The sequence below is a fragment of the Anabrus simplex genome, chromosome 1 (genome assembly GCF_040414725.1).
Source record: "Anabrus simplex isolate iqAnaSimp1 chromosome 1, ASM4041472v1, whole genome shotgun sequence".
Lineage (NCBI taxonomy): Eukaryota > Metazoa > Arthropoda > Insecta > Orthoptera > Tettigoniidae > Anabrus > Anabrus simplex.
The window spans coordinates 832,517,329-832,531,332 of NC_090265.1; the positions used below are offsets into that span (position 1 = coordinate 832,517,329).

Sequence of the window (14,004 nt, forward strand, 5' to 3'; positions counted from 1 at the left end):
TTCCATGGTTTCCCACTTCTCCAGGCAAATGCCAGGATAGTACATGCAAGCACAGAAAAGGTGTCCCGACGTAAACAATCAACACTGCCCCACTCCAGTACTGGAAAGGAGGAGAGTGAGTGAAGGGGTAGTGTTGAAGGCCACTTCAGTACCGAAAAGAAGGGGAAGGGCATGAATGGGTAGTGCTGAAGGCACAGTGTGTGTATTGCTGTACATCCTCCACAGTGCCCATTTCAACCACAACAGCCTTGTAGCGGGCTGTCTCCCTGTAGCAATGCGTTAAGCGGGAAGGTGGGGGGATACAATGCTTCGTTTATATCGGGACACCATTTCTGTGCTCGGGTGTACCTAACTCAAGGCCACGGCCGATTCCTTCCCACTTCCTTGTCTATCCCTTCCAACATTCCCGTCCCCTACCAGGTCCCTGGTCAGCTCAGCTGTTGCGGCCACCTGGGCGAGGTACTGGTCTTCCTCCCGAGTTCCATCCACAGACCCAACGTCTCAAAATACAGGATACTGCCCTTGAGGCGGTGGAGGTGGTATCTCTCGCTGAGTCAGAGAAAAACCAACCCTGGAGGATTTATTATTATTATTATTATTATTATTATTATTATTATAACTATACCGAGTACCGAGCGAGTTGGCGGTGCTCTTAGGGCCGCTAGCTTTGAGCTCGCATTCGGGAGATAGTGGGTTCGAACCGCATTACCGGCAGTCCTGAAGATGGTTTTTCCTTGATTTTCCATTTTCACACTAGGCAAATGTTGAGTCTGTACCTTTATTTAGGCCACGCCTCTTCCTTCCCACACCTAGTCCTTTCCTGTCCCAACGCCGCCATGAGACGTATTTGTGTCGGTGCGACGTAAAAGCATGTTTTAATATATTTTTATCCAGCAATTTTCTTTAATACAATTGAATATCCATATACTTTCTTCCTCCACAATTTTCGACCTTGTGCACCTTCCTCACTTAAAACTCTTCTATCTATACTCCTCCGTATACTATCTATAATTTTCCCAGGTTTTCCACATTTCCTACAGCCCTCAGCTCCCCAGTTTAGCATCATCTTGGGGATTCTGCCATCTGTCATCCTTTTCATATAGCCAAGCCATTTTATTGATCTTTCTTCAATCATATAAAATACATCGTTCTCTGCCCACATGTTTTCCTGGACTTTCTTGCTTTATACTATTTTAATTGTTAAGATGCTCTCCTCCAAAAATTCGCCTCTGTGACTAATTATTTGTTTGCATGTTGTATGTTTATTGTCAGATTTCTGCTCCATACAGTAAATTACTCTGCACAACACAGTAGATTAGTTTCTTTGTTCTGATTTAAATGTTTCTAATCCATAATACTAAATTTAGTGCCCGAGTTGTTCTCTTTCCCTCACTTACACGTCTCTCAATTTCAGATGAAATCGTGCTATCAGCTTTATTTGTTGTTTCTAGATATTTAATTTAGTGTATTTATTTCCTCACTTCTAATCTATAACACATTGACAGAATGTATCTCCATGGGGAAATATTCTTACTATAATTCACATTCAGCCTCTGCATCAGCGCCTCTCAAACGCCCAAAGTCTCACGCGTGCAAACCGAGGTTCGTTTCGGACGAGAGTGTTGTCTTGAGGCGACTCTGCTAATCTCGGCTCAACCCTGCTCGGATGGTGGAGGCAGAGCAAGTTGAAGGGAGAGACAGGCGAAGCGAGCGAGACAGGCGCAGAGAAAGAAAGAAAGAAAGAAAGAAAGAAAGAAAGAAAGAAAGAAAGAAAGAAAGAAAGAGCCCTATTGCTCCAAATCGAGTAGTGGGGGTCTGAAAACCCGTCAACCTAGCGAAGTCGTCTTTTGCACCTTGCGCCGTGCAATGCACCGGTGCATACACTCTGAGAGGCCCTCAATTAACTTCTTCATCATATAAAAGGCGCCATCAGTACCTTGGGTCACTATCACTCCTTCGTCTGCAAATAGTAACTGATGTAACTTACAAGCTCTTCAGTCTCTCGAACGCACAGGTCAAATATAAATATTATAGTACAACATACTTGTAAAAATATTATTAAACAATGGATAAAATGCACACTATTAAAAAAGAATGGCATGTTTCGTTCTTTTAAAAAATACATCAGTTTCTATCAAGTCATATTCAAATATTTAAAAATAATGTTTATGTTCAACTCTGTTTAATATTCAGGAACTTAAGTTCTAGAAATTATCATAATGTTGTCCTGCTTTGTCTCCACATCATCATTAACTGCAAGGTGTCTGGATAACCGTTAATCTGTCATTGGCGTGGGTCCAAACTGTAGTCCGTTTACCTACATTCGCCACGTCGCTACGTCATGCCCCTCTCCTTGACACGTCATTGATAGTTGTGTATTACATTTACTCCTGTTATTATTATTATTATTATTATTATTATTATTTCTCGTATTTCAATTATGTATCTAAACTATGCAAAGGTTACTTAATGAGCATGTTAATGATAATGTAATTTACTTTTAAGTGAAATTGATTTCGTATTTTTTTAATTTTGCATTACTATCAATTTATTTACTTTTATCCTCGTTTTATAAAATGTTTACACTCTGCTGTAGTATAATTTTTAATCTCTGTGTTCGTCAGACTGGAGAAGTTACATTTAACTGAGTCAACACTGGAAAGTACGGCTTCCTTCTTAACAAAAAATAGCAACTGATGTAGGAAGTAATTTTGGCTCATCGAAATTCTGAACGGACCACATTTCTTGAACCAGCCGTAAGCAGACGTCTAAATAAATATTCAGTACTAGTGGCGATATGCCGCTGCAGCAAACCTTTTGTTGCGCGGAATTCTATGGATAAGTAACTTCTAACCTTCATCCGACATTTATTATTTGAGTATACGAGGTGTCGGAAAATTTAAGGGGATAATCAACCCAAGAGGTATAGAACTAAATGAGGCCACAACACTAGTTGCAAATCGAGGATTGTGGCGACGTTTAGTAAATTCACAGAGGCTTGCAGACTGAACGCTGAAAGGCATAACAGTCTATAATGATAATGTATGTATGTATGTATGTATGTATGTATGTATGTATGTATGTATCAACCCAATAATATTAGACTGGAACTATAATCCATGTTTTCCTTAAATGTTTCGTTAATCTCCAGTGGTAACTGGTTCATATATCTTATGTCCTGCCATGTAGTGCACTGAATTCACAACAGAACGGTAACGGTGAAGAATGATAATATTAGCATTCGAAATTATCTAGGAAAATGCATGGGGATACATAGAAATGATCAGAATCTCTTCTAGCGGACGGACTACAGACAAGAGCGCGTGACTAAGGATCGTACGCTCTCAGCTGTTTATATGTGCTGTGCAGCTGGCAAGCAATTCAGTACTGTGCATTGCGTGACTCAACACATGTAGGGGAGGGGAGTGGACAAGCGGGGTATCGGGAAAGAAAATTTAAAGCATCCTTTCCTGTAATATTTCGCGTTTGTGTCGTGTGCCGCGTGAAACAAACTACAGAAATAAAATTTAAAATGTTAATATTCACAGTATATACGACACATAAACAATTAACACAACTCAATTATCACTAAGCATATCTCCTCGAAATGGAAAGCCTCGGCATGTTACGCCAGGAAATCTAAATACCATAAAGATGATGTTTGACACTAATAGTGGTGTACATTTCTCATCAACGCCTATCAAAACACAATAGTAGTGCATATTTGTACCTTCTAGTACAGGGGCACTTGCGTATACATGGGCTCTTATGGGACTAACTCAGCAGAGCTGTGCTAGTGCTCCTGATTGTTAGGCAAGATCGCGACCACTGCCCTTACTCTGGCTCCTTTGTTTTTCATAGCCGGATTTCGTTCGTAGCTTTCGACTATTGGTGGAGTGATATAATAACTAGAGCATTTCCGTTTTATTCTTTTTGTAGGTGAGAGGGTGATGGAATGCTGCTGTAAGAAACGGCCAAAAAGGGTACAAGGGGCTCTTAACTTTCGAACGTGGGTTAGCGGCTGGAGGGCCTCGAGCTGAGTCTGGCATTAAGCATAGTTGTTTTACTTTCTCTGAATAGGGAAACAAGGGGTTAGCTAAGTGGCAGATTTTAACTATTCTGACTCGAGAACAATTTACTACAATGACAAGTGGTTTTCTATAAACTGTTGATCCTGTCTACCATCGTAGAGACAGCGTACTCAAGGACTAGGCGTTTCTTACTCAAGTATAGTGCGGTATGGAGATGGGGGTACTAAGCCGCCTGAATTTTATTGGGATACAATTAGGAGATGAGATTATGTGAAGAGGATGTCCGTTTTCTTTCTAAGAACGTTATTATACGTGATACCGACAGCCACGAGGCTTCTGGAATCTGCTGGTAGACAGTAGACAGCTATCTCAGGGGCTCATAACTTGTAACTTTTGACCTATGAGTTTTATCATCCTAACTTTCAGGTACTGAGGCAAGGGCTACTGAAAAGATGTTTGCTATACACTGTTCTTACGGCCTTAACTCTAGAAAACTACCTCAGCGGCTTACAACTTGTAACTTATGACCCATTAGATGTAAGCAACATCCTTGAATAAAACTGATAGTATAACAGTCTGATAAGTAAGATTGCATGAGGTTAAAATTGACATGAATGAAATATCAGACCCAAGCAAGCCTCGACTCTTCGCCTTGGAATTCAGTGTTGAACGCTCGTTCGGAGCTGGGCCAGATGCAAATGGTGATACATTGTTCTTATAGACCAAACTCTACAGAGCTACCTCAGGGGCTCACAACTTGTAACTTATGACCTATTACTTTTATCGGCGTGACATTCGAGAACTGAGGCAAGGGCTGCTAGACGGCAAGATAGCTGCAATACTCCATTCGTATAGACCTAAATAGCTACTTCAGGAGCTCAAATATGTAACTTATGACCTATTAGTTTTATCAGCCTAACCTTCAGGAATTGAGGCAAGGGCGACTATGCAAGATGGCCACTATACTATATTGTCATGGACCGAACAGTAGACAGCTATCTCAGGGGCTCATAACTTGTAACTTTTGACCTATGAGTTTTATCATCCTAACTTTCAGGTACTGAGGCAAGGGCTACTGAAAAGATGTTTGCTATACACTGTTCTTACGGTCTTAACTCTAGAAAACTACCTCAGCGGCTTACAACTTGTAACTTATGACCCATTAGTTGTACGAGTATGTCCGGCTCCATGGCTAAATGGTTAGCGTGCTGGCCTTTGGTCACAGGGGTCCCGGGTTCGATTCCCGGCACGGTCGGGAATTTTAACCATCATTGGTTAATTTCTCTGGCACGGGGGCTGGGTGTATGTGTTGTCTTCATCATCATTTCATCCTCATCATGACGCGCAGGTCGCCTACTGGCGTCAAATCGAAAGACCTGCACCTGGCGAGCCGAGCATGTCCTCGGACACTCCCGGCACTAAAAGCCATACGCCATTTCATTTTTTGTACGAGTATTAGCCTTAAGTTTGGGAACTGAGGCAGGGGCTACTAGGCAAGATGGCTATTGTACACTGATTATCTGAAACTAGCTTTAAGGAGCTGGGCAAGCGCTCATCATTCTAAACAGCTGCCCTTCCTAACTTTAGTCTAGCACAGGGGCTATTGGTGATGCATGGGCTTTATTGCACTAGCTTGGGGAAAGCTGTGCTACGGTTTTTCGCGTATTGGGCTAATTTGGGGGGTTTCATCCTAATAACCGAATGCCCATCCTAACATCAGTCTACCCCAGACGCTCTTGCGTATACATGGGCTCTTAAGGGACTACACGGCGAGAGCTGCAGTACGGCCCTCGAGTAAAGATGGCTGCAATACATTGGTCGTATCAGACTAAATTTAAGGAGCCAGGCCATGGGCTAACGTGTATTAGATTAATACGGTTGCCTCATTGCTGTAACCAGCTACTCTTTACAACCTTTGTCCAGCGCAGGGGAGGCTAGTAGTGATACATTGGCTCTTATGACACTAATTCGGTGAGAGTTGTGCTAGGGCTCTTGAGGTAAGTTACATTGCATACACGCAAGTACATCTGCAAATCCTAATAGATATTAACATGGTACACTTTATAGAAGCATTTACAAGTAATAAGGCTGAGTGAAGCAGAGCAGGTTAGGTATGAGATTGTCTTCTCAGCACAACAGCTCACCTACGAGCCGGCTCATTAACCTGGAACGAATTCCCTGAGGGAGGAAAATGCAAAGTTGATTGTTTCGTATTTAGGTATGTGCGCCTACTTACGATGTTATCGAATTCTGAAAACGGTACAAACATCTACCTTCCGAGTTTGAAAACTGTCTAGCTGAGGGGTATGACTTGAAAAATGCACGGTCATCAGCATAAAGAGCTGATCTAAGAGTGACAGACAGAGGTGTCATTAAAATCATATCAGCATATTAAGCCTATACATAGGAAAAGTGGTAGAATTTTTATCTTGAAAACTGCATGGTTATCAGCCTAAAAGCTGATTTAAGAATGGTAAGCAAAGGTGACGTAAAAATATTGCAGCATATAAAGTCTACATAAACTAAGCCTGAATAGCTCTGAAGGCAATGTGCTAGCCTTTTGGGTCTTAAAAACAGCATGGCCATTAGCCTAAAAGCTGATATAATAATGAAAGGCAAAGGTGGTGTTGAAATACAGCAGTATATCTGGTCTATGTAGATTGATTTAGGCTAAGTGCCTCAGGCGGCCAAGCGCTAGCCTTTTAAATCTTGAAAACATTCCTCATAGACTTGGTAGTTTATGACCCCCTCCTCCTTTTCCATAAATGGTAACAGGGCAAATGGGCTGTAGGACTAAAGCGCTCATTGGCACTGAAGGGCAAAAGGGCTAAAGGGCACCATAGGGCAAATAGTCTTAAATGCACAAAAGAACTAAAGGTCAAAAGGGCTAACGGGCACTAAAGGGCTTAAGGGCAATGAACGATACTAAAGTTTTAACGGATGCTTAAGTCAGGTACACTCAGTCTCTGATTTTAACTCCAGATCTTATAGATTTGAACTCTAGAAACTTATACTGGCCTACAGTACTTTTTTTACTCACTTAGGTATTAAAACTTCGTGTTCAGAACCGAAAACGATTCACTTTACTTCCCTAATGAAAGAAATGTACTTAGAACATTTCTGAGGCATATAACTAGAACATAGCTTTTTAAGAAATAATAATTACCTGTAGCACGAAACAAAAAGAAACGAAAAGAAGAAAGAATTATACTTGAATAGTTGTTGCATTGCTCTTATGAGACTTAGGACGTAGTGTAAAGGATAATGCGTATGCATATCTACCTCAGGGCTCATAACTTGTAACTTAGGACCCATTTTTCTTATCGGACTAAAGCTGGTGGGCTGAGATGTATTGCGTTTACATTTTTCTGGTATTTAGGTTCTCTGTCCTCCTTTATCCGGGCTTGAGAACGGCTCTACAGCTAGAGTTGGAGTTAACACCCTAAGGAGGGGTAAGGTTAGAAAAGAGTCTGTACCAATATAGCTACCCGATCCACTAATGTAACAGAAGGAGGACTTAGGTGAGGGTGAGGGCTGGGAATGTAGGAATGTGTTTAGGCTGCTGTACTATCGAGATAGGCTTACATGTGAGGTCTTCTCTTTGAAGAGCTATTACTCAATAATACCCGCACGTCGTATTTCATTCACATTTCACAATTCGCATCACCTTATATGCGCACCATGCCTATTCATAATTATCCATCCCAAAATATACAAGCACATATATCCGAAGAAACCACCTTATCATCAAATACGTGTTAGAATCATAGTGTTAACCTGACGAAATACTCACATCCTACACGAATCATATGCGTACATGAAAGTTATCATATAAGAAGATCTCGAAACCACACGTAAATCACATCATCAAAGAAGAATTATCTGCGCAGTAACTAGTATGTCATTTCAATTACGAGGATAATATTTCCTACATTCACAAACAACCTCTAGGAAATCCCGGAATAATTACCACGACTGCGTGTTTTTTAAATTTAATATTGCACATTAAACATAATTCCAATATCTCTTTATTGAAAACTTAACTGCAATTACGGTTATCGTTGAATATTTGCGACGATCACATTATTTTATTCAAGTTGTATCTTAATAATGTCACATCATGACAAATAAAAGAAAAATCTATCCTACTGCTACGCATTCTACATGACAGAATAGAGGAAAGACAACATCTTGGGGTACATATCGTCGACGGATTCTTGTAGCTCATCTCCATCCCCTCATCTGGTTGAATTTAAATGTTATTTCATTTCAACATAGTTCCAGGCCTGTCAGGACACTAATCCTGTTCAAGTCCTCATGCTTGATTTGGTTATGGTTTTACAATAACAATCTTCCACCTTCTGACCTGAAACTAGTAAAATCGGAATTAGTACACCGATATGTAACACATAATATTTCAATGTTAATCCGAAACACTCGCCTTATTTCTTATGTTAAACGCTGGATCTTACTATTATTGTTACAATTTCTTTCCGTATTCTCCTCACAATAACTTCTCAAATCTTACAATATTTTAAGTTAGCTTCCTTCTTAAATTAACCAGCAGTTCTTTCTCTCCACCTTCAATCTCAATGTTTACATTATCATTGTTCATTAAAAACAAAATCCTATTTAAATATTACAATAATAACATTGGCTCGCATTATATAATTTCTGAAAAATCGCTGGTTTCTAATTTCCTTTCTATCTGTTTTTGACATTTGAGGAATGCCTTCTATGACAAAGTTACTCTCTTGATTAAGAAATCATGCAAAGGAACACGCTTAACGATATCTTCTTGACGTGTACAATCGATTGTCTCATCAACGCCTTCTTGATCACTGAACCATGGCCTTCGCCGCATGTGCCATGCTGGACCTGAATGTCACATATAAAACTTGCTTTATTCTCCCGCTGATGTTTGATCTTTCATTTACTGGTTTCCGTTTATACACTAGATGATGTTTTATGAATATAATTATCCGATGATCACGGGGTTTCGAGCTTATGAATTTACGCCTTCATCCTATTTCTATCAAAATTTCCTATTCAAATGAGCGAGACGTCTCGGCCGACAGACACAGTTGGACGTATAGCAACTGAACGTACTATGGCTGGACGTATACTTCCACGTAATTTCCATTGGCCTCTTCTTCACCCTAACCTCTATAACTAATTTGGACACCATGGGAAGGTTATACTATATTCTAGTTTTATGCCTCAGAAATGTTGTAAGTATATTTCATTAGGGAAGTAACGTGGACCGTTTTCGGTTCTGAACATGAAGTTTGAATACCTAAGTGAGTAAAAAAGTACTGTAGGGCAGTATAATTTTATAGAGTTCATATCTATAAATCTGAACTTAAAATCAGAAACTGAGTGTACCTGACTTCAACATCCTTTAAAACTTTAGTATCCTTCATTGTCCCTTAAGTCCTTTATTGCCCGTTAACCCTTTTGACCTTCAGTACCCATGAGTTCTTTAGTCCTATAGCCCATTTGCCCTTTGTCCATTTATGAAAAAGGAGGAGGGGATCATACACTACCAAGTCTATGAGGAAGGTTTTTCAAGATCTAGAAAGTTAGCGCTTGGCCGCCTGTGATACTCAGATTAAATCAATCTACATAGACCAGACATGCTGCTATATTTCAACATCACCTTTGTCTTCCATTCTTAGATCAGCTTTTAGGCTAATGACCATGCAGTTTTCAGACCCAAAAGGCTAGCATTTTGCCGCCTGAGCTATTCAGCCTAAGTTTACAAGGACTTGATATGCTGCTGTATTTTTACATCACCTTTGACCCCCATTCTAGGTCAGCTTTTAGGCTGATAACCATGCAGATTTCATTATTAAAATCTAACACTTTGCCGCCTTACTCAGCTAAGTGTATACATAGGTTTATTATGCTGATATGTTTTTAATGACACCTCTGTCTGTCATTTTTAGATCAGCCCATTACTCCTCAACTAGACAGTTTTCAAATGCGGAAGGTAGATGTTTGTACCGTTTTCAGAATTCGATAACATCGTAAGTAGGAGCTCTGAGCTAAATGCGAAACAATCAATTTTGTATTTCCTCCCTCAGCGAATTAATTGCAGGTTAATAAGCCCGCTCGTAGGTGAGCTGTTGTGCTGAGAAGACAATCTCATACTTACCCTCCTTCACCCAGCCTTATTACTTTTAAATGATTCTATAATGTGCACCATTATAATATCTGTTAGAATTTATAGATTTACTTGCGTGTATGCTATGTAACTTACCTCAAGTGCCCTAGCATAGCTCTCGCCGAATTAGTGTCATAAGAGCCAATGTATCAATACTAGTCTCCCCTGCGCTGGACTAAGGTTGTAAAGAGCAGCTGGTTACAAGAATGAGCCCACTGAATTCCGAATTAACCTAATACACATTAACCCATAGCCCGGCTCTTTAAATTTAGTCTGATATAACTAATGCATTGCGGCTATCTTTCCTCGAGCGCCCTAGTGCAGCTCTCACCAGGCTAGTCCCTTAAGAGCCCATGCATACGCAAGAGCCACTGCGCTAGACTCATGTTAGGAAGGGCATCCCATTAAGAGGATGAAACTCCCAAATTAGCCCAATACGCGAAAAGCCCTAGCAGAGCCCTCCCCCAGATTTGTATCATAAAAGCCCATGATCATCAATAACCCCTGTGTTACACTAAAGTAGGAAGGGCAGCTGGTTAGAAAGATGAGCGCTAGCCCAGCTCTTTAAAGCTAGTCTCACATAACCAACGTACAGCAGCCATCTTGCTTAGTAGGCCCTGCCTCATCTCCCAAAAGTTAGGTTGGTACAACTAATAGGTCATCTTACAAGTTGTAAGCCCCTGAGGTAGCTCTCCACAGTTAGGGCCATAAGAGTAGCAACCATCTTGCCCAGAAGCCCTTGCCTCAGTTCCTGAAAGTTAGGCTGATAAAAATAACAGGTCCTAAGTTACACGTTGTGAGCCCCTGAGGTAGCTCTGCAGAGTTAGGCCATTAGCCTCTGGCTCTGCTCGGAACAGGTGTCGAACACTGTGTTCCAAGTCGAAGAGTCGAAGCCAGCTCGGGTCGTATATTTCATTCATGTCAATTGTAACCCTATGCAATCTTCCTTATCAGACTCTTGCCCTTTCAGCTGTGTTCAAGCATGTTGCTTACATAGCACATCCAGGTTCACCATCAGCAGATTCCTGAAGCCTCGTGGATGTCAGTATCACGTATAACAACGTTTTTAGAAAGCAACCGGATATCCTCTTCATATAATCTCATCTCCTAATTACACCCCAATAAAATTCCGGCGGGCTAGCACCCCCATAACCATACCGCACTATACTTGAGTGAGAAACGCCTAGTCCTCGAGTTCGCTGTCTCTAAGAGGGTAGACAGCATCAACAGCTTGTTATTGTAGTAGAATGTTCTCGAGACAGAAGTATTAAAATCTACCACCCAGCTAAACCCTCGTTTCCCTACTCAGGGAAACTTAAACTGTAATTAATGCCAGACTCAGCTCTAGGTCCTCTAGCCGCTAAATCACTCTCGGAAGGTAACATACCCCAGTACCCCTTTCAGTTGTTTCTTACAGCAGTAATCCATCACCCTCTCACCTAAAAAAAATGAAAAAGAATATGCCAATAGTTATTACATCACTTCACCAAGCGTTGAAAGTTACGAAGGGCATGCGGTTAACATAAAAAGCTAGAGTAAGGGCAGTGGCAGCTATCTTGCCTCACAATCAGGAGCCCTAACACAGCTCTGCCAATTTAGTCCCATAGGAGCCCATGTATACGCAACAGCCCCTGTGCTAGCCGCCATCTTGCCTCAGGAGCCCCAGCACAACTCTGCCAAATTAGTCCCATAAAAGCCCATGTATACGCAAGAGCCCCTGTGCCAGAAGGTACAAATATTCGCTGTTCACAATAATAACCTACTGATCAACTTTGCACTTAGTTTTATTAGCCTATATCCTAGGGTACTCTGTTCTAAACTTAGCCACTAATACCTGTCAATACCACAGGACATGCCTGTAATGTTTACTGTAATTACGTAAGTTATCTTACGTGGGTATGTCACTTCAGTAATTATTTTGTAATGTGGCGCACTTTGACATCTGCGAAATGTACCGTGTTTACCGATATGCTTCATAAAACATATTCAGTGTGCTCACCCGAAACCGGGAGGAGTTTTACTACTAGGATTTCAGTTTTGTACACCGCTACCCCACAGGTGTGGGAAAAGCGGTAGAAGAAGAATATTAATAATAAGATGATGATGATGATGATGATGAAGAAGAAGAAGAGGAAGAAGAAGAAAAAATTCAGTTTTTTACGCCAGTCTGTTCAGGATATCATGGCGCCTGATAATCAGAATAAAGACGCTACGTTATCCGGTCGTGATGATCAAATGCTGCTGTATGATTCGCCGCCATTACTAGCAAGTTTCGTATGTGAGCGAGCGACACGTCAGTGTAGCGCACCACCCAAAGTTATCAAGACAGCTTGGCCGGCTACACGCTGCATAGGCTGTCCAAGAAGTTGCTAACGACTTTATTTGTTTTTCTCGTAAGCTTTTACTGAGAAGAAATAACCATCGCTAGCGATCCTAGGCCTTTCCTATCCCATCGCCGCAATAAGACCTATCTGTATCGGTGCGACGTAAATCCACTACCAAAATAACAAGGAAATGCACTTTTTTTAATTTTCCATCACGTCTGTCTGTATGTATGCTGTATGTACGTACGTACGTATGTACGCACGCACATCATGAGAAATTGGCTGAACAGAATTTAATTAAAATCGGCATATGAAGTCGAGAAATGAGCCACTACAATCCAAGCTATAAATAATTGTATTAATTCTGAGTGTAATGGTAGTTTAGGGTACAGCCTCAAATATTTACGTTATTAGTAGCCCTATCGATAAATACTATAAAACGAAAGTTATACAGATTTTTTTTTTTTTTTTTTTGCTAGTTGCTTTACGTCGCACCGACAGAGATAGGTCTTATGGCGACGATGGGACGGGAAAGGGCTAGGAGTTGGAAGGAAGCGGCCGTGGCCTTGATTAAGGTACAGCCCCAGCATTTGCTGGTGTAAAAATGGGAAACAACGGAAAACCATTTTCAGGGCTGCCGACAGTGGGGTTCGAACCTATTATCTCCCGAATACTGGATACTGGCCGTACTTACGCGACTGTAGCTATCGAGCTCGGTTTATACAGAATTAAAGTTACCATCATTTATGTCTGATTAATTTTTACCGTACCGGCTAAGATAGCAGAGATAATTTGGATTTTGGTTTCTACAATCTCATCAAAGCCGAGCTACGAGAAAACGGGTGAACAGAATTTGATGAAAATTTGTATGTAAATTGGGAGAATAAGTAGGCTAACTACACTCTCGGCTCTAAATGATCTTATTCACCCTGGATTAAATGGTAGCTCAAGGGAAGGTGCCTATCTTACAACGTGTACACTACTTAATCTAGAATTCTGTATACAATGTAGTATTTCGTAGCGAAGCATGGGTACATTAGCTAGTACACAATAACCCACATGTACATAAAATCGTGCTCAACATTTACGAACAATGGCGCTCTAAAACAATGTTAGAGTAGAGGAAATGCGTGGGCTTAATAGCCAATCAAATTCCTCCAGCAAGTGACCCGGCAATGTTTTGTCAGCAAAATATTTTTTATATTTTGTTCAGGGAGTAATGTCTAGTAACATACCAATCTATGAAGTATTTCCTTGTAAGTGAAGTCGAATATCGCAATGAAAGGAAAAAGTCGAATGTCGCAGCGCATCATAAGGATTAATGCTTGCCATGTAGCTTTCTAGGAGCACAGTCATATAAATAACACTTTTACCGTGATCAACGAACACAATTCCTATTTTTTTGATTTCTTTGTGCATTTTACAAAAAGGAGACATATGGAAATATGCTCGATGCATTATCTCGCCGCCGAAAGACCACACT

General features: G+C 40.8%; 1 protein-coding gene across 1 annotated transcript in view; it reads right to left on the reverse strand.

Annotated features, from left to right (window-relative positions):
• The window catches only part of LOC136873944 (beta-1,3-glucan-binding protein), a 243,305-nt gene that overhangs the window by 71,957 nt on the left and 157,344 nt on the right, over positions 1-14,004 (reverse strand). The window lies entirely within an intron of this gene.